The following is a 21,537-nucleotide window of genomic DNA, read 5'->3' as shown; positions in this document are numbered from 1 at the left end:
CCTCCACCCACATACCCAACGATGCAGTGGCTACAATACATACAAGATTCGGCATTAAAGCTCATCCTAACAATTCATGAAGAAAATAAAACAAAAGGGAAAAAAATTAAGAACATATTAGGAGACAAACAGTAATACTTTTTCCCATCTATTCCACAGAAAACAATTAACTCAGACTATATTTATATTACTCTTAAATGGGGTCTAATGACCACACCCCTTTTTGACAATTACATGTGTTTATACTCCAGAGGGAGGGGGGGAGAATCGTGAAAATTTATAATCAAAGTCATCAAAATCTTCATCAGCAGGTTTCCTTTATCGAAAAATCCTAAAACTACAGACAGAGAAAACTTTCTTTCTTAACGGCTGTTTTCTTCCTCAGACTCTGTGCACGCTCACATAAATAGGGGGGTGTTTTACAAGTCATTTTACTCTCCTTCCACTGAAAATGAACCGTTTGAGTGCCGCCTACTTCAGTCACAAGGTCACCGTCATCGAGCCCTACGAAGATATATAGCAATATTCCTGAACACTGTCAAACTTGATAGATTTAAACACAAGTCTCGAGAAGTGCACGCAAGTCTCGCTCTGTCTAATGAGTGAGACATGGAAATCTCTGAAGGTTCTGGTCAAACCAGAGTAAAATCATTTTTCTTGCATATATCAGTAAACACTAATCCATTTTCTAATGCGCGATTGTGCCGTGATAGCACACAGACAGACTCAAGAGGTGAAAACAATATCAGCCATGCTGTCAGTGCTGGTGAAAACTGTGACGAGACTAGACTAGACTTCCTTTAATGCTGCATTTATTGCTCTTCCACAGTTTGCCTTTACTGTATCTTAATGGCTGGTAAGGTTTCATAAGTACTGAAAATGACTCCCTAAATCACACCATAAATCATTTTGGTTTGTTGCGGAGTGCTACCAAAGCATGTATATAACAGCATGTTATATTACAGCGCAGGTGCTGTCAGTGCAAATGTCAGGCAGCGTCCTGCGGTGGTAAACTGCACTGGAGTTTGCATTTCAGCTACACCTGCATGCCTTTGTATGAAGAAGGCATACGTGTGACACACATGTAAACATGCTGATACAAATTACATTGTCTGCATTTGCATAGAGAAGGACTGGAATGAGGCAGAGGAGAGATTTATTGCTCCGTAAGACAGTAACGGGGGTTGAGGTTGTTGGAGAGTGCGGGTAAGGAGAACTGTTGAGTCTTTTCCTGTAGTATGAGTCATTGTTGGCAACCCGACTCTCCAGTCTGATTGCCTTGTTGAGCTCCCTTTTGGCATGGTGGCGCTCTCACTATATCCTCTCCTGAGCGCCTGATCCATGATATTCATGAGGTTTCTAAGTTCCCTGCTAATAGCTGTTGAAGAAGTGGTGAATGTCACATTTTATCGTCTTTGAAATCGCTTTATGGATTTTTAAAAATAGTTTCCAAGGTAATTGTATCTTTGTATCAAGACGAGTGCAGATTTGTTTTGATTAAAGTGTAAAATCATTAGTTCCTTAATTTTTAGAGATATGTAGGGTGAGACATTCAACAGAAAAAAAAATGATGGTGAAGTGTAAAGTAGAAAATATACTAAGCTGTTTAGGGTAAATCTTGCTTCTGTAATATGTCTCCCCCCCCCCCTAAGAACCGAAGGCAGGTCGTGACTGCTGTTCAGACTGTAGAGAGAAGGTTATTTGAGCATTTGAGAAGCAGGATAGAAGAGCCAGGGCTCAGTGGAGTGCTGACCAGAGAAGGAAGGGCCAGGCAAGAGAGGGAAGCAGAGCGTGGAGTACGAGCAGTGTGCAGTGTTGGAGCATTGCCTGGAGGTATGGGGGGTGCGGCTGCCTCGGCAGCACTATGTGCCTGCACCAGGGTTTACAATCCATTACGAACGAACCACAGGCAGCCAGTGGATTGAGTGATGCACAGAAATCGACATCACAGGAAGCAGCGAGGTCTGCCAGTCTACGTTTCACCAAAAATGTGATTATATCTCTGCTATGTACAACATCGTTAGGTTTTAAGATCTGCAGTGGCCTCTTAACATGTAGTGGTGTTCAAAAACAATTACTCTAATTTTTTTTTTTATTGACCTTTTTTAAAAAAATGTTTTTATGTAAAAAATCTGATTTGCAGCTTTCAGCTTCATTTGGGTGAGTGTTGTAAACAAGGTTTAAACTGCGTGAGGTCCTATACTCCAGCAAATGAATGACGATCCCCCACAAAATCACACATTTCCTATCTTGTTTCAGCAGTACTCCACTTCCCAATGTGACACCAAGTACTATCTGATTGCTTGAGAAGCTCTTCATTCACTGGCTTCATTGCCAAAGCTTGTGCAGTCCTGCAAAGCCCTGCGCACAAAATTTGATGAATTTGGACTTTTTTTTTAAAATTCGACATGCTCACACAGGAATTGATTGAAACAAAATGTAAAATGGGATATTTATTAAATACAGTATTATTTTTATACCCATAAAGGCTTACTAGATCATATAAGCATTCCTGAAGATTACATTTATCACAGGCTAGTTATAAGTATATTAGTGAGTATATCATTAGGGCATGAATTCTTGCTACTACAGTGTAACAAGAAGTGTTTTGGGTTTGTTTTGTATCTGAGTGCTTTATCATAAGATAATACCTCACACCTCTGGGAACTTCGCTGCACTATTTAATCCTGCTGGGCTCTTCTTGTTAATAAAATTGATTGTGACTATTGCATCATTATTTTAAAAAAATGCTCTGACTCATGCACGTCTCACTTCAAAGCAACAAGTGCAGCATGCATAAGAGAAAGTAGAATGGATACATTGTGTGTTATCTGTCATATTGAAAGTCTTTATATTCACAATTTTGATTTTTGCACACTTTATTACTTTTTTTGTGAAGTCATGTAGTGTTGCGAGTCCTAGAGCAGTATAAGTTTAAATACTCAAAAATAAGACAATCTAGAAAAGTCCATTGTTTGTGTGTTATATGTGTCATGGTTCATTGTGTGGCGGGCAAGGTAGGAAATCCAAAGATACAGACAGATGATAAAATGTCTCATTGTTTGTTTGTTTGTTTGTTTGTTTGTTTGTTTTTGGGGGGGGGAGGGGGTTACAATATATTTGCAACCACAAAAAGCACAAAGGTGTCTGTAGCATGTCTCTTTTTCATCAAAATCCAAACCATTTTAGTGTGAGGTAAAAATTCAATTTAACATGATTTTATACTTTAAAAGTGAGTCGACACTTAATGTGGTGCTATCTAATTTAAACTTCTGACTCATGTGATTCGTTTTGCTGTGACAGAGATGAAAAATAGTTCGATGATGAGTTCTCCTCCTGATGCTGGAATGAACCAGGCCAAGTCTGCCAAAGGGCCAAGGGTTAGAGTCATCAGAAAAATATAATATTTATAATAATAGCAGAAATAAAATGTATTTTATGTTTCTCTTATATGAAAGAAAAGGCTTCAGTAATTTTTCTTCTTGGTCAGTCACAATTTGTGAGTGTATACATCATATCTTCAAAAATTATTTATCTATTCTGCAAAACACACGCTGGAAAAACAGCTAACCTCTTATAATCAGTGCCTACCTCTATAAAGGCCAGTTAGCCAGTAGTAGTAGTAACTATATTTTTTGCTTGTATATTGTTGTATTTTTGCACAAATATGAGCCTAATTCATTTTGTCAGGCATACAAACTGTCCGTACTAAAGTTTATGGGCATGAAAAATGTGTCTGAGATTTTTCAGCAGCATAGTGGAAAGGACACTGCCCTCCCCAAAGCCCCGCCATGATCTTGATCTCATTCTTGTCTTGAAATTGACAGAACCTGTTTGTTAGCAAACAAAACAGCAGAACCTCCCAGCAGCCTCTGGCTGTTATTTTTACACCTCAGGTACAATTAGTGCTCCCTTTACCAAACTAAAAACCTCCATAAGTCTTTCTTCATTCTTCACAGGGCCTTAGTGAGAGTTGCACAGACACGGGGAAAAGGCCAGAGATGCAACACACAGTTTTCCCACTGGAGCGAGACATGGAAAAATAAGTTAGACAGAGCAAGCGAGAAAGGAATTGAAGCGAGTTGAAACGGAGTAGAGAATGATAAAACCCTGTTGGGGACACAAAAAAGAACAGGACGGGGCATTTCATCGGGGCATAATTGGCAGTCTTTGTCAAAGGAGGCCCTTGATTTAATAGGCAGGTCTGGTGACTAAACCACTGGAGTGCAAACAGTGAAGAAAAAGCTGAGGCAGATCTGGAGTTTCCTGACCAGCCGCCCCTCCCCTCCCCCTCCCTGTCTCTGTAGACAACCAAGCAACTAGCTCACAGCCTGTTTTCCTGACTGCTTGCACCCAAGCCACACTGCATATCTCACCCTGCCACCATGTGCGGTGCACACTGCTACACACATTCACAACACAGCGCCATTATCAGCTCCCCACCATATTAAAATTTCATCCCTTCATTGACAAGAGGGAGAGCTACAGACCAGAGGTTTTATGTGATCAGTGCAGCAGCAGCAGCAGGTGCGTACACCTTAGTGTGGTCGTGTGACAGAGCAGCCTTTACTCAGTCTACAAATGGGATGTGATACCCTACACTAGACTTAGCACAGCACAGATGAAGGAGCGTCTATAGCTTCCTTCCTGAAACCTCATCAGGTACATTACAGCATAATACCAGCTATTGCAGAACTATATGGGGCCATGTACTTGCAGCTGTATGCTCACTCCCCATCAAAGCACCTTTTAACTTGAAGAATATAGAAGATCATGGACTTGATATGTAACAAAAGCTGGATTTCACTGCACATGGAGCTGCTACCTTAGGCTAGCCAAATGCACAGAGTAAGCATACTGTAGTGAGGTTTACATATGATGTACAGTACTGCTGGATCACATACAACTTGCTAGACATTGGTCTAGCACAGTCAAAGGCCACAAAAAGATAAGCAGCTGGAGGGCAATTTTCACCTATTCAGCATTAGAAGTGATAACAAAAGAAGTCACACCTTATTAATTTATTTTAAGGGTGTTATCTCCAAATTATCCCAAAAATAATTGCTTCTAACTGTTGCAGATTTAACCCTGCTGAAAAAAAAAAACAATATTTTTTTTCAATTAATTCATGCCATCATTAAAATAGACCTTACATGTCAGGCTTGAAAGGAGTAGATTATTATTACTTGATTTACTACATGCATTTGGCTCAACTAAATACATGTAGTAAATCAAGAGATAGAGCGTGCAAACCTGCACAGGTCTCATACATGTATTTCACCTCCTCTGGCTGTGGCTCACATGGTACAGGTTCGATGCCCAGTACTGCAACACGCCAAAGTGTCCTTGGACTGAGGAACAGCTAATGCTAAAAGCTCTGATAAAAGTACAGAGTCATTTACAATTCCAACCAGACCCTGTAGTCAAAAATAGATAGATTTGCTGGTAACTGCTGCAGGGGAGATATAAATAAACCCAAATCAATGCACACATTTTCTCACATTTCAAAGCTTATATCTAAATGAGAAAATTCCATGTATCAGGTATTTCCCACAGTACAACTGGTCAGCATTTAGGGGGTTAAACGTGGATGTCTATACATTACATAACCTCACCATCTGAAACAGAGAAGCACGTCAAAAATCTTACCTTGTCAGAGTTTTGGTTTCAGTGCACCTTGTGGTCAAAACTGCTGGTCATACATCATTCATTGCACACTCAGTCTTATCTGAAAGGAACTTTTAAAACCACCCACAGGTTATGAAGTCTAGGCCAGTGAATAAAAGCTTGAGGAATAGAAGGAAATGATAGACTGCACCTGAACTGACCCAGCGAAGTTACAAAACCCAAAGCTTTGGTAAATTTGGTCCTTTTTTTCTCCTCCAGACCGCTAAAATATAAGTTAAAAATGTACATTTCCCAATTTTATGTAATGTGATGTGACAAAGAACAACATAAAAACAAAAGAAACAATACATAACAACCCCCAAAGATTAAATATGCATCCAAAATACACAGTTACGGTACAAACCCATAATTCTGCATAAAAAGTCCTAAAATTTGTTTTAAAAATCCAAAGAAAATACTGCAGTGTAAGATTAAGATATCACAAAAATTGATTTTAAAATGCTATTATGTTTTGTATGTGCTCTCTATATGTGTGTTTAGTGCTCGGAAGGAATTAAGAAGCTAAAAGGTGTGACAGAGGAAGGTTAGGTGGAGATGTGTGGCGATGGAGGGGGGTGGGAGGGCGTGAGGTTGCGTCAATGCTATGATTAGCGCGGACCAAGCTATGCTGTTATTGATTGGCACAGTGGAGACACTGGGCTGCCTTCCACTACACTCTAATGAGAAGCCCTGACCTCCACTAGTCAGCAAGGTCACCAAAGCCTACTGTAATTGCACTTTCTCTAATGGCGTCAGTCACGCACGCACTCCAACCCCAGTAATGACAATTACCATAATGTCACCAGGCTCTGTGGGGGCCTTCCAATCATCTGTCATTTTGGGAGAGGGGATGTTAGTCAGCTGCTGCCAGAGATTCAAAGGGTGCAACAGTGTATTTGATTATGATACCTTCACGCACTGAAACCTGTTTCTTAATCACCAGGGTGCACCAGATTTTATACCGACCATGCACACACATGCGTGCTGCCTTAAAAAAAAACAACCCCAAAAATATAATAATCTCGCAAGAAAAATAAATGGCTCGCACTACGTTTAAACTCATTTCCACGTGCAGCCTCTGGGAAAGAAGGACGCCAGTGATATCGATATTTTTTCTTATTACTAATTATTTTTGTCCTGCATTGTTTGTGTTCTTCTCCTTTGTTTGTTTAATTGTTTTCTTTCTGGAGGTGAAAATGGTTTGTCTCAATGTCAGAGACATTCAAAGACCTTAAAGACTCACAAAGTAGCCAAATACTCCTCTTCTATTACAAGAAAAACACACCTATTTTACTATATACTACACTATACTATATTTTATATGTATTTATTGCCCAGAGTCATCAGAAAATGACAGCACTGATCAATTGTTTAAAGGGATTAAAACAATCAGTGTTGACGTGCATGACCTCTTAAGAGCATGCGGATGCTCTATGCGTCAATAAGCTAAGCTCGGTGCATGTTTTGACCCCTGCTGAAGAGGTCCATGTTACCAAACAAGTCACCTTGAAACATCAGAAAAGAAATTGCTACATTTATTACCAGTGTTGGTCAAGTTACTTGAAAAAAGTAATCAGTAACTAATTACTGATTACTTCCCCCAAAAAGTAATCCCGTTACTTTACTGATTACTTATTTTCAAAAGTAATTAATTACTTAGTTACTTAGTTACTTTTTAAAAACACGATTCACAACCTGAATAGGTGATAAAGCGATAGATCTTTCAGCCCAATTCTACTTTTTCTGCATAATCCATCATACAAAATGTAATCAAATGGAAAAGTCTCTTTTTAAAACTTTTATAGTTTTATTAATTTTAATCTTTTAACTTTATGCATCAAGCAAAATTTTAATTATATGCAACATTCTCTGACTGGAAGAAATTTGTTTAATATTTAAACCTATTTTCTGCACATTCCAGCACATAAAATTTTTTTTTTTTTTGTGTTTACACTCACTCTTTCAAATAGATGCAAGTAAAACACAGCAGAAAATAAATAAAATCAAAGACTAGCGGTCCTGTTGCTCTATTTTCACCTGTACAGCAGGAGTTGGGTAGGCGGAGGTTTACCCTGGTGCAGGTGTGCCGCAGCGGTCAGTGGAAGGATACGGCAGTTTCTCTGTGAATTTTCCATTATGTCATAGCGCACTCGGAGCTTGCTTGGAAGTTTAGGGGTTTTTTTCGCTGTAAAAAGATGTTTTCTTCCCACGCACAATGCTAATGGACACTAATGTTTTTGTCACTTTTTATGGAATCAAACTCAAAGTAAGGTCAGTACTTCCACGCTTTAAACGCTGCACACTCATACTCTCTCCCGCACTCGATATATGATCCTGTCATGGCCTGGGTCTAGGGACCCAGGGCTCAGGCATTTTCAGTGTATGTTTATGTTTTCCGTGTGTTGTATTGGTTTGCTCTCCATCTCTCCATGTGTCTCTGTGTGAGCTTCCGGAGGTGTGGGTTCGCTGAGGAGACTGCGAACCCGGAAGTGGTCTACTCGAGAGACGGCCGCACCTGCCGCTCGTCGTCCTCTGCCAGCTGCAGCAGATTACGCTCGTCTAGCAACGGCATTTAGGACTGCAGCTGAGCTGAGGCCGACGCTGGATCCTTGAGTCAGAACTCGTCAGTACTGCCGTGAGCTTTTACGTAACCTCCGCGGAAACAGATCCCCTGCTAACCCTCTGCCTTTTGTGTTACCAGGAATCGGGAGCGGAGTACGCCTCTAAAGTCACGGTGTGGGAATTGGAGTTTTTTGGAGTCGCCACCTTTCACTTCTCACGGACATCTGCACTGTGTGGGATTCAGGGAGAATCACCACGGGACCACAGTGCTGGGATTTTGTATATAGTTGTGTGTTTTTCACCTCCTGTAAATAAATCCACTGTCCTTCACTTAGAGTCTCGCGTTTGGGCCCTGCTTTCACTGTCACTCCACGGTCTGCCATCGCAGCCCGTGACAGATCCATTGTTGATCTGCACACAGCTGTTGTCACAACCGTAGCACTCGCTTACGTCACTGTCATGAGACATTCTCGCAAAAAAATCACGGTTTTAGTAACGCAGTAACGCAGCGTTCCTACGGGAAAGTAACGGTAATCTAATTACCGTTTTTGCAATAGTAATCCCTTACTTTACTAGTTACTTGAAAAAAGTAATCGGATTACAGTAACGCGTTACTGCCCATCTCTGTTTATTACTGAGATTTCTTTGGGGAGGTGTCAAAAACCTACAAAACAATCCGAACCACAGATGGTCAAGAGCCGCAAACGTCATCCACTTTCTCAGTACGAAACCTTATGAAACCTTTGTCTGACTTAAAAATTATTTTTTATGTGTTTTTGATGATTAGGCTGGAATTTGAAGAGCATTCTTTGCAAATTTTCATTTCAATAGTTACAGTTAGGACCGTATGATTTTTGTGTACTTTTTTTTTGGACACAACCCTAGTTAATGTAAAAATTTTCAGTGTGTGATTTAAGTGCAGACTTGTGACCTGTACTGAGAATTTCTAAACACAGTCTCCCATTTTCAGAGGCTGAAAATCAATTGGACAGTTGATTGATAATCAGGTTCATGGTCAGGTGAGGCCTGTTTCCTCCTTATTAAATGAAGCTATTAAGCAGATAAAACATGTGGAGCTGATTCTAAGTGTTGATCTTGTTGGTAATTGTTCACTGGAACTCTCGATACAGGAAAAATCTAGTGCGCTCTTAAAAAGAATGAATGCACTGGCAAGCTCAGTAACACCAAAAAGGCCTGAACGAAGACCTCTAAAGCGGATGATGATGGAATTATTTTCATGGTTAAGGAAAACGACTTCACAAATCTATCCAAGTTTCAAACATTCTTGAGGAGGTGGATGTATCATTGTCTCAATCTACAACCAATAAACACCTTCATGAATGGAAGTACATTCATGAAGCAAATCACTGGTTACACTCAAGAAAAATAAGGTCACACTTTCAATTTGCCAGAAAACATTTCAAAGAAGCGGCACAGATCTGAAAAAGACCAAGTTGGACTTTTACCAGAATGATGGGAAGAGAAAAGGATGGAGAAGGAGAGAAACAGCTTATGATCCAAAGCACACCACTTCATCTGTCAGACATGGTGGAGTCAGTGTTATGGCATGAGAATATATGGCTGCCAGTGGAACCGGTTCACTAGTGTTTATTAATGATGTGACTGCTGATAGAAGTAGCAGGATGAACTGTGAATTGTACAGCGCAATACTCTGCGCTCATATTCAGCCAAATGCTGTAAAATTGATCAAATGGTGGCTCACAGTGCAAATGGATAATGACCCAAAGCTTACTGTAAAAGCAACCCAAGAGTTTCTTGAGGTAAAGAAATGAGATATTTTTCAATAGTTAAGCCATTCACCTGATCTCAGCCCAACAGAACATGTGTTTACTGAAGTTACTGAGAAATATGAAGACAGAGAGAGACTTCAGTCATTGACTGTTCTTATATTTAAAACAATGCTAATTTGTTCAATTGCTTCTAAGCCTCTGAAAACTTGTGTCTGTGTATAACAATGGCTGTAATTCCTAAACATTTAATTCAAAACTTGTGTTAAGTCCCTTGAAGTAAAAGTTAAAGTCTGGACTTCAATCACATCGCGGTTGTTGTTTTTTTTGTTTGCTTTGTTTTTTAATTATATATCGTGCAGAGAGGGGAAATTTTAAAAGGTCTGTCATTGTCCAACAACTTGTTGACCTTACTGAAAATCTGCATGTCTGAAACTGCGAGGTGACTGTGACAAAAACAGAGCACAGATCGCTTAGTGTCATTATTATTGAGGGGTCAAAATATAGTCAAAATACAGTTTTAATACAGTTTGTTTGTGTGTTTATCCCCACTTGATTTTTCTCTGCAGAATATTGGGTTTCCAGTAGAACAATGCCAAATGGCTCTGTGGGTGTTTTTAATAGCCTACTGTGTTTGGCTTGTGTTTGCTGTTCAGTGTTGAAAAAATCAATCTTCCTTCTACTTTTCCCCGTCTCATGAGTACTGTCGTGCATTACAGTGATTCAATTTGTTTTAATTAGAAATGCAAAGAATAAACTTTTGTTTTCTAATATTTGTGTTCCTTTTATTTCTTTCTATATGATTAACATCTGGTGGGTAGGTGTGAGCCGCCTGCTGCTGAGATTTTTTCCTACCTCTACAAAAAGAGTTGCATTGTGGTAAAAACTGTTACTCTTATAATAGAATAAAACTGCTACAGCTAATAATATGATTTTTTTTTTAGAAGCAGAGTAGCCAAACTTAAGACTCTTCAAGTGCTCATATCCAGCAGCTATAGTTAGCATAACAGATGTAGCATCTTTTTTATAATGATGCTTTTACACACTCTTCAACACCAATATCTCATGTTTTACCCCTTAATAATAACTAATCAGGCATTGATGTTTTCAATAAGTCACCCTTTAAATTTTGTCTTGGCTTGAAGTTTTGCTTCTGGCTGCATCACCTGAAAGGTGGATGCCAACACAGGCAGCTGTAGCCAACCTCAAACTGGACCATTCGACTGTATTTGTTGTGCTGTTGTCTTTAGCAACATTTTAATGCAGTTGACCAGCCAAAACCTAGGGTTTGATGAGTTGTTATTTTTACTCACACACTATCTAATAAATATTACTTAGCATGAATTTGCATATGTGTTTGTGTCTGTGTGTATGTGTCTGTGCACCCATCTTGGGTAAGAACTTAGCACTCCACATGCTCATCCAAATATGGTAACCTCTGGCTCCAACAAAACTGACACAGCACTTATCAGTGCTAACAGTGAGGCTTTAGAGTGGGACCTTCACAAACCAGCAGCTACATCTTTTATGTACAGTATATGTATAAGACAGAGATTTAGGTGTCCTTCGCTGTGTATTATACCTGGATTCTCTGCAACGTTAGGATGCATAATAAGAGATCCATAATGAGATTTTAAGTGGGGCCTATTTTGCTTTTCCTTATTTTATTTCAAATAGAAATACTCATGTACAAGTCTGGGCAGCACAGACTGCAGTAGTTAACACTGTGGCCTCACAGCAAGAAGGTCTTGCTGCTAGTGCCTTTATGTGTAGAGTTTATATGTTCTCTAAATTGGTCGTAGGTGTTGTCTGTCTCTCTGTTTTTGCCCCATGATGGATTGGCAATCTATGGACTGTTGTATCCTGGTGTATCACCCTATGAGAACTGGGACAGACCCTCAATTGGAAAGATAATGAATGGATGGATACAAGTATTCTTACAGTGTTAGATGTTCATATTAAAAATGGGCAGAAAATAATCCCTGTTAGACAAAAGCTAATGTTTAACTCTGCTCTAAATGCTCAGCTTCAGACTTCTCCTCTCAGTTGCTCCCTTTAGGGGTCAATGCAGTGGACAATCTGCCCCATCTCACCCTATCCCTATCTTCTTCTGTCACACCCTCTGCATGTCCTCCTACACTACATCCATGAATCGTCTTTGTGGTCTTCTTCATTTCCTCCTGCCTGGCAGCTCCATGTTTAGCATCTTAGCTCTCTTATGTCTGCTAGGATGTTCTGAATATTGCCAACTGAGGCACAAACCCCTAGCTATGAGTACAGAAGCCCCACTCATGTGCTGTTTAAATCTTTTTGTTTGTGAAGTGCGGCCAATCGAAGGAAAGTGACCTTAAATGACGGGGAGCTAAAATCTCTTATCTTAGTGACTGAGATGGGAACGTTAGAATTAGTTTGGACCAGAAAACCTACAATCAAGCATAAAAACATGATGCTGGAAATGAGTATTAAAGACCAGGACCTCCTCTAAAACCCAGTCCCTCTTCCCACTGCAGTATTTTTGTGCAATCCCTTAAGAAATGGCAAGGGGCTCAAAGCCTTCCAGGATTACAAACAATGCGAAATATATTGTACTGACAAAACTCGTCCAAAAGTCACCAGATACCACCAACAGACTGTTTTTGTGGAATGGTGCAGTAAAGAGTCACAAAAAACGATCATGAGCAGCAGCAGCGTGAATGTGCTTCAGGAATGAGTGTGAGCCACGTTGGCTTAAACAGACCGACTTATTGTCAGTCTGATTGTAACTTGGCTGCTCATGGGTCAGCTGATAGCATGCATGACTGAGTGTCCTATATGAACTGCTTCAAGCTTGACTTTGCGCTTTCAGGAGTGGACTTTTTAAACTCAATCTGGCCCCACCTACCCGTGAAGCGAAGTGAAGTTCATTATGTAGGTGGCCTGAGCCAGAGCCATTAAATGCAATAATCACTGAGTAAAGACTGTGTTTAGCTTTAGTTGTACATCATACTACTGTGATTCATAACGTCTCTGTACAATGTAAAGATGAGAAGACGTTTCCACAGACAATCGGCCACTATACGCTCATCTGCATGCGTGATGAGGGGAAAAGGTTTATGCTATCTGGCAGAAAGTGTAGGCGCTTTCCTTCAGATTTACTGCAGCGTGTCTCCAGTTTTAGGAGGTTCATGTATTTAAGTGAGAGCTGGGGTCATAAAAAAACTGGGAGTGAAAAAGAAAAAGTTAAAAAAAAAAAAAAAGGATGGCCAGGGTAGGTGGTTGCTAACTCAGTGAGAGCACAAAGAGGCAGGCGTCTGAGAGGTATTGACCCTCCATTGATCGTCAGAAGCTGCGTGGTGGTATTGACCAGATAGAGGAGAGACCCGGGGAGGCAGCACACAGCTCCACTGCTGAGAGACAGAGAGAGGAAAAAAAAACAGAGAAAAACAACCATATACACTGCCTACTCTGACCTTGTGGGCCGTCGCTGTCCTACAGCCCATACCACTCTACCCCCACCTCAAACAGAAAATGTGTGTGTGTGTGTGAGAGAGAGAGAGGCAGTGGCCCCTGCAGAGAACCATGCAGAAAGCTTGGCTTTATCTTACTGAGGCCATTTCCTATCGTGTCTCTCAAGAATCTTGTAACGCCGGGAAACACGGCAACAGATAACAGTCCGCAAGGGCCTTCTTCTGCTGCCTCTGCTACAAAAACACCCAGACATGTCCGCATGTAGAGCTGGACCTCGGAAAAATCGCTGAAATTGGTCAATATACAGTATTTGTTATGATCCTGATTTGATGGTTCATTACTTAGTAGCAGGCAGTTTTCACACTGTAAACAGAAGGTGGGGGATTTTATTCTAATGTGTTACAAAACGAAGCAATGTGTCTAGTCAAATATAAATGCGAGTAATTTAAAGAACACTTATCTTTGCCACAGTTGAAGCAGTAACTGGGAAAATGTGGTGCTCAAACGGGCAGGAAAAACCGCCCATGGTAACCTGTAGCATAAGCTATAGCATTGTTGATCTCGGCAATGTATGCTTCCAGAGGTGAAGGAGGGTGGAGACGTGTGGTGACAAAGAAAAGGTGCATACAGTATTTTGTCACCGTCGGCTGTGATGTCAGTCAACACAACATTTTTTTTTTTTTAAATTTGCATACATGAATGAATAAGATGATATCAGCATCATGCAGGCATAGGACTCTGTGCACGGGGCTCCAAACTCAGGAAAGTCATGGGGTAAAAAAAAAAAAAAGGAAAAGGTGGAGGGAAGGGGGGGGGTCATTAAAGTGAAAACCAGGAGCCACATGGGAGGCAGAATTTTAAATGACTCCCCTTGTAGCAAGACTAGCCCAACAGAAGGACTAAACCTCTCTCCCTCTCGCTCTCTATCCATCTCACTCTCTCCCTCACAGAGATGCAATTAATTCGGATGGAGCGTGCCAAGTGTGCAGAGATAGAGCGAGCGGGATGCGCCCTCGCACATGCCGGAGGGAGGACAGTTTCACATTCCCCAGAACAAATACAGATTTGGGGGGCTTTCAGCCCAACGCGTCACGACCAAACTTCATCCCATCATTTCCACCTCGTCTCTCCTGAGTTCCTCCTCACTGCAGCAAGAGCACCACCCAAGCTTGCTTCACATCTATCACGCTCGCGAGCTCGCCAGCTAATAAAAATGCTGCACAGCCCAGAGTTTAAACCAACTCTAAAAGAGAGCATGGTGTGGAAACATTTGGGTCGTTCACATGCTTGCTTATACCCCCTCCTCCAGAACACAGTTACGCAGCTGTTGACATTTCTCAAGGCCAGGATCGGAGGACTGCAGGTGGTAAAAGCCCGGGGTTGGAGTGGGTGGGGGTGTTGGACGTGGTTGAGTGTGAGTCATGTCATGGTACACAAAGCACGTACCATGCAAAGTGCAGGAGGGAGTGCAGCTCGGGGCCAGGGAGGCCATCGATACCAAGGAAATTGATTGTAATCAACCAAGTTACAGAGACTGAGCAGGGATTGGCCGGCGACCATCTTTCCCCTCTTCTCCTCACAGTCCCTCCTCCTCCTTTCTTTTCTCTCCTCTTCTTCCTCCATCTTATGCTGTGGTTCCTGATGCCGGTTTTACCCAGACTGAAGAATAATTGCTAGTCAGCAAATTGAAACAGGTTGCACAATGTAAACACCAAGAAAAAAAATTATAAAAACACGTAGGAGCAGGCAGGTATGGTTAACGCAGGCTTTTTATTTAAATGTTCCAACTTGTCTGATAGAATTATCTTTGTCCCGGTCTCTGTGTGGGAGTGCATTTGATCAAACAAATCAAAAAGAAATCACACGGGAAGAAAACAAAGAGTTCTTGAAAATCAGTTGCATCTCCTCTGCTGTGGCTCCACTGTAATTTCTCATTTGAAGACAGTGGCATACCTGGCAGTGCAGCTGCACCGTTAAAAACGCTGCCCCAATTATAGCATAACACCTAGCCTTATGGTTTCCATGGCTGCACGATGCATTTTCCCGCAGGACGCACCGTGGAGAAACGAGTGTCTTATCAACCATCACCCTGGTAATAACACTCCCTCGAGCCTTTGCCGCATGTGTCAGACCTTAACGAGAACCCTGGGTGAAATCTCTCTCCCAGTCCAGCCACAGCCATTGATTTGGACTTAATCTGTTCCTACGTGTTCTCGGGTGTGTGCGTGCGTGTGTGTGTGTGTGTGTGTGTGTGTGTGTGTGTGTGTGTGTGTGTGTGTGTGTGTAAGAAAGAAAGAAAGACTGTCTTTGTGTCTGCTCAAAACTGTGTGTTTATTTGTATATTTCTGTTTGTATATTAGTGGTTGTGCACGCTCAAAAGTATACATATATATATATTAGGGGTGCAACGATACACAAAATTCACGGTTCGGTTCGATACTTTGGTGTCACGGTTCGATATTTTTTCGATACAAAATAAAATGTTCATGCCTTTTTAATTTGTCATTTATTAAAATTATAAATACATATTTTAACTCAAAAGTACAGTTTTTAAATTTAATGTTGCTGAAACAACAAAGTAATAAAAATAAATAAATCTATCTGATCGAGAAATTAATCATCTTTGGAAAAGAGAGTTTATTACAGAGAAATGTCTCTTTCCAAAATAAAAGCTATACTATCCGCTTCTTCTGGGCTATATTCTCAGCAGCATATTAAACATATCAGGTCCCCATAAGGAGAATCATGTGCTAACGGCTGTCTAAACGACTCGGGTAAAGTTTGTAGCATGCGTGCTTGTTGTTTTTGACTGCTTCCACTTGTCTTTGCACTAGGATGATGTCGGAGTAAATGTGCAGTCATATTCGTTGTGTTCCCACTAGTGCTGTCAGCGTAAATCTCGTTGAAATGACGTTAACGCCACAACACGGCAAATCTCCGTTAACGAGCTACCGCGGATCGCCCCGTGCATGGGGCTGGACGGCCAACACGTTAACGAGCTAACTGCGCTAACACACTAGTTCCCACCAATGTAATTGAGCATTGCGTGGCACATCCAACATACTGTTTTACTTTAGTCCATGACGCGCTTACCTTCAGGGTCATACGTCACATGAAAACCAAAATAATTCCAAACGCCAGATCTGAATGAGGGTGGGGGAGGCTCAATTTGGCATGTTGCAAGGAGAGCTTAACTTCTGTCTCGCTAGCTTGCCCTATGCTCAGTGGATCTGCGTTCGACTACTCCGCCTAGGCTGCACTGTCGAGCGCAGATCCACTGAGCGCTCAACACAGACAGCATCGTCAGAAGGAAAGTTGATAAAATAAATTAAAATTGTGTATTGTTCGATACATATGCGTACCGAACCGAAAGCACTGTATCGAATGGTTCAATATCGATACGAGTATCGTTGCACCCCTAATATATATACACACACAAACACACACACACACACACACACACACACACACACACACATATATATATATATATATATATATATATATATATATATATATATATATATATATATATATATATATATATATATATAAATATAATACATCAGGTGTAGGCCTGTTATATTAAACTGGATTGTTTCATGTTAAGAGATAAAATTGTTAAATATACTAAGTTGGTATAAAAAAATCATAAATACATATCAAGACCATTTTTAATATTGACATTTAGGATTCAATTCTATCTTCAGAGAAAACACCAAAACCAGAAAAGGCCTGACCCAGACTCTGTGGCTTTTATATCATTGCTGGAGCATGATCTTAGCAGCGTGCAGGAGTACATCCCAACCTGCCCAAGCATACCAAAAAACTGCATTTTAAAGCTTTACACAGAGATGGCTTTATCCTCATGCTTGTCCCGAGCAGTGTCCCTATCAGAGTTGACATGGACATGTCTTCAGGGCCTGTTTAATAGGATTTTTTTTTTCAAAGTTAGATAGAAATTGTAATGGGTTGCGCAAGATTGTGTCACTGTGCTCATTCACAGATATTTATGTGTAAAAAATCTGGCCTAGTGTTGTTCAACTCACATCCTATTCACCCCCAACCTTTTTAATCTCACAGTCTAGCCAGTGTCACAGAGTCATTGGTCTGTGTGTCATCTTAAGAATGTCATACATTTGTAGCCTCAATTGTTTTGTTTTTAACTGTTTTAACTTTTTTTTTTTTAAGTATAAATGGACTTAGAGGTTAGAGGTCTTAGAGGACACTTTAAATTGTGTCAATCCTCTGTAATTTTCCTAATCATGAACATGCCCTTAGTCAGCCCTCTGGTTATCAATAATATATTTAAATCCGAGAAACTGCTGGTGAGATTTTGACAGATGAACTTTAGTTACTCAGTTCTTTTGCTTCCCAGTTTTAGATAAATGAAAGCATAAATCTGATGATCAAAATTGCTTTTAGATCATTTATTGCACATAAAAATGAACCGTGCTTTCATAATCCAATCCATTCTCTGTAATTACTAAGAATGGATTGGATTAGCAGACTCATATAACAAGTCTCAAGCCTTATATAGAAATGTCGTGATTCGTTCAAAGGTAGTTTATGAATGAAGTTTGATTATATATTACAGCAGAGCAGCATGAAGTATACTTACAGCTTCTTGCAGCAGCAGCTTTTAATGTAATAATTTCAATAGAAAGGTTTCATTTAGAGCTCAGCGTGGTGGTTTTTTTTTTTTGGTCACCACTCAGAACAGAAGAAGTTAAAAATACTGCACAGTGCTCCATTAAATTCAGCCACCAGCTCATATTTTAATGACATTTGTGCTGAAACACCCACAAACAGACTTTCCCTGATTCCATCTGTGTAGAGTTTCAGGTTAAAAAGTTACAACGGATCTTCAGTCTGACTCCAACAATTGAGACTCTGCTTAACGCATCATTTTTATTTATGAAGACGCAGCTGTTGGCTTTTATTTAGTTTACTTAGACTTCAGCAGGAAGCGCCATAATGCCTTTAGTGAGCGAGTGAGTTTTACAATACTTGTCGAAGCAGCTCAAAGTAACTTTGTTCCATCCGCAGGTGTCAAGAGGACAGGGCTGCGGTGGCAAAGGAGAAAGTGACTATTTTCCTCATTCATACCCAAAATGAGATGAATCCTTTGCTATGCTTGATTCCTCTCTGATCTTATGTGTTTACTTGTGCGAGTTATTATTTCACACACGCAGGTAGTTTGCGAAAGATTGATTCAGCTGCACTCCATTGGTGACAAAGTGTTGATTTCATCACATCAGCTTTCTGTAAAAAAAATAAAAATAAAAATGGGGCTAACTTTAAAATCCTTTCTAATCGCTTTTAAGGCAGTTCGGTTTCACCAAATATCAGAAAGCTGCTAAACTGTTTGGGGTTCACGAAGGTTTTTTCTGTGTTATTGCTTCATTGTCTTTGGTGACTGGATTATTACTTACTACTGCATGTACGTAATAATCTTTTTTAAAAGAAGCATGATGAAGAAAAAAACTAAGTATAAAATATATTAACTGTACTTTTCCTTCTTTTGTTGACAGTTTTTGTTATTCTTCAGTACAAATATGAGCAACAGCTCAAATGGGATGGTGGTGGTTGGGCCTTAAGACCCAAATGTCATCTAAATACCTGAAATAGTTTCTTTATGAGTCATGTCATAGCTTTCAGTGTTACCATTAAGCCTGTATGTTATATCTTTAATAGACCTCTAGTAAAAATAATAAGACAGTGGAGACAGATAATTAGAAAACACCCAGACTCACATTTAACAACTGGAGCTTCAGCTGGTTGACATAATATCACTTTGATTAATTTCACCATAGCTGTAGTCTGCTCTGATCTATGACCGAGGGTTTCAAGATTAAACTGTAATCATGCATTGCTTCCTTCATTATGAATTTGTTCCTTGAGTACGGATATATATTAGCACATACATATGTTAGCATTATCACTAAGTTCATGAGGCAGCACTGGAGAAACAAACATCAGCTTCATCAGATTTCTACTTGAATCAGGTGCATCAATGCAAAGGTAGAATTTTATACAAGGTTTTTATTATTGTACATGTTTTCACACAAGTGAAGAATCGATTTAACTTAGTAAGTTAGTTTATTTACTAATATAACCTAATCATAACTATATTAAAAATGGTTGTGTAGTAAAAGACTCAGAGGGGAGCTTTTTTTGAGGATTTAACAAAAAGGCGTGCACAGTCTTTAAACTGAATGTCCTAAGCAGAAGAATCACAGAGAAAACTCTCTGAAGACTATTTTTTCTTTACCTTTACAAGTAAAAAGGATCTTGAGGGAGTGTTGTTGTTGTTGTTGTTGTTGTTGTTGTTGTGACCTGGCAATATATAATTACATCTGAATTTAATTCAATTTTTTTCAATAGCAATCAACAGTTCGAGTAAGAGGAAAAAAATGTTTTGGGAGCATCTAACACACGGGATCATTTTTTCCAGTGAACAAATTTAATATTAATATGTAAAAAGTCACTGAATATTTTGTAAGGTTGGAGATACAAGTTCTAACACAGCTAGAACAGTATCATAAATGACCTTTGTTGCTGCTGTAACTGTTCTGCAGAGCATGCAGTGAGACAAAGAAATGGTCTACCATGAGACCAATCTTTCATCCACGTTCCTGCAATACGCTGAAACAGATAAATAGCCTAAGATAGAATCGCTTTATTAAAACCGTTTACAGTCCTCCTACATTACATTAAGAGAATATAGAAATAGTCCAATTAATGAGGCATCATATTGACTATTTTTTATGAAGGCTAATGTTGTTTTTTTACACCACAGCTCTAAAACAACAATGTTGTTTGGTGAGATTATGCTTTAAAAAACAACTTTAAGGACATATGTATCTTTAAATAGCCTCTTGTACCTCATTCTGCTTTTTACCGTGACTTGACTTACATTCGGTCAATTACTAAAACCAGGGTTGCGCCTTGTACTTACTTGAGGAGCTTGTGTTTTTCTTCCTGTTAGTCACATTTTACAAGCAACATTCCTCCCCTCCTCAACAATTGGACTGCATCAGTCGCTGCTATCTCCCCGTTCGAAGAAGGTGGCGACTGAGCTGAGAAGGGGCCAGCCTGTGCAGGGGCATTTGGATGGGGGAAGGGCATGTCTGCTGGCAACAAGGGTGAGTAGATCAGTGCGGCTCAGTGTCTGTGAGGCGGTGATAAGATTCCAGGATTTTCCCAATGTGACAGGCCTGCTCACCAGCCGTACACCCCTCTGTATGGAGACAACCGCAACCTCCACCACATGACCCTCTCACCCCAACCCTTGGGCTGCTACAACTCAGCAGGCAGGAGCCGCTGTCACCTGCAACCACACCCAGAACCTCAGCACTCACAGTGAAAAGATGTTAATCTGAAATCTGCTAAATGTAAAATCCAGTTTCTACGTTACACTCAGACGCTTGCACCCTGTACACACGTCGTGCTGTCTCTTTCTTTCTCTCTGGCTCACTTCTCTTTCTTTATCTCTGCCTTCTCAGTCCCCCCTCCCCACTCCCTCTCCCTTGGATGGCAGGTCAGGCAGTGAGCTGTGCGGGCTCAGAGGAGGTAAGGACGCCGCGGTGCACATTAATAATGAAAGGCCTCAGCCACCACCCCCAGACACACACACACACACACACATACACACACTCCCCCCATCGCCATGGCGATGGCACTAGCCCAGCACTGTCACCGGGGGGGAAGCTGGGAATATAGCTATGCTCTCCAAGTCTCTGCTCACCAAGCTGATCACAAGCTCGTACACAAGCCCACCATACTGGGCCTTCCACCACGGATATTTTCTAATTAAAAACACTCCGCACTTTGGCTGTCTGTATCTACTTCCCCACCTGGATAAGAGATGGTGAGTATGAAGCTGTAAAACTAAATTAATCACAGAATCATTGCATAGCAGGGAATGGAAATCAACTCAGTAATTACACTAAGACCAATGTGATCAGCTCTGCCTTCTCGTATCCGTAGATGAGTCTCAGAGTCTCGCATGCTTCCATCGTTATTCTCGCTATCTTTAGTGCATAAGTGTGTTCACACCAAGAGCCAGCCTCTGGGGCTGGAAACGAAAGCCAACGTGGAAGCTTCATAA

At 40.5% G+C, this 21,537-nt stretch overlaps 1 long non-coding RNA gene across 1 annotated transcript; it reads left to right on the top strand.

Annotated features, from left to right (window-relative positions):
• The first annotated feature begins 6,267 nt into the window (after positions 1-6,267).
• Positions 6,268-10,750, top strand: LOC147320550 (uncharacterized). The gene is made up of 2 exons (XR_015131153.1): positions 6,268-8,290; positions 8,369-10,750. It is a non-coding gene; the product is annotated as an uncharacterized LOC147320550 (long non-coding RNA).
• Positions 10,751-21,537: the final 10,787 nt, after the last annotated feature.

The sequence above is a fragment of the Aulonocara sp. 'chitande type north' Nkhata Bay genome, linkage group LG10 (assembly GCF_057382095.1).
Source record: "Aulonocara sp. 'chitande type north' Nkhata Bay isolate Kocher_YH1m ecotype deep benthic linkage group LG10, A_spYH_male_GT1.1, whole genome shotgun sequence".
Classification (NCBI taxonomy): Eukaryota; Metazoa; Chordata; class Actinopteri; order Cichliformes; family Cichlidae; genus Aulonocara; species Aulonocara sp. 'chitande type north' Nkhata Bay.
This window is presented reverse-complemented; position numbering and strand designations above follow the sequence as displayed.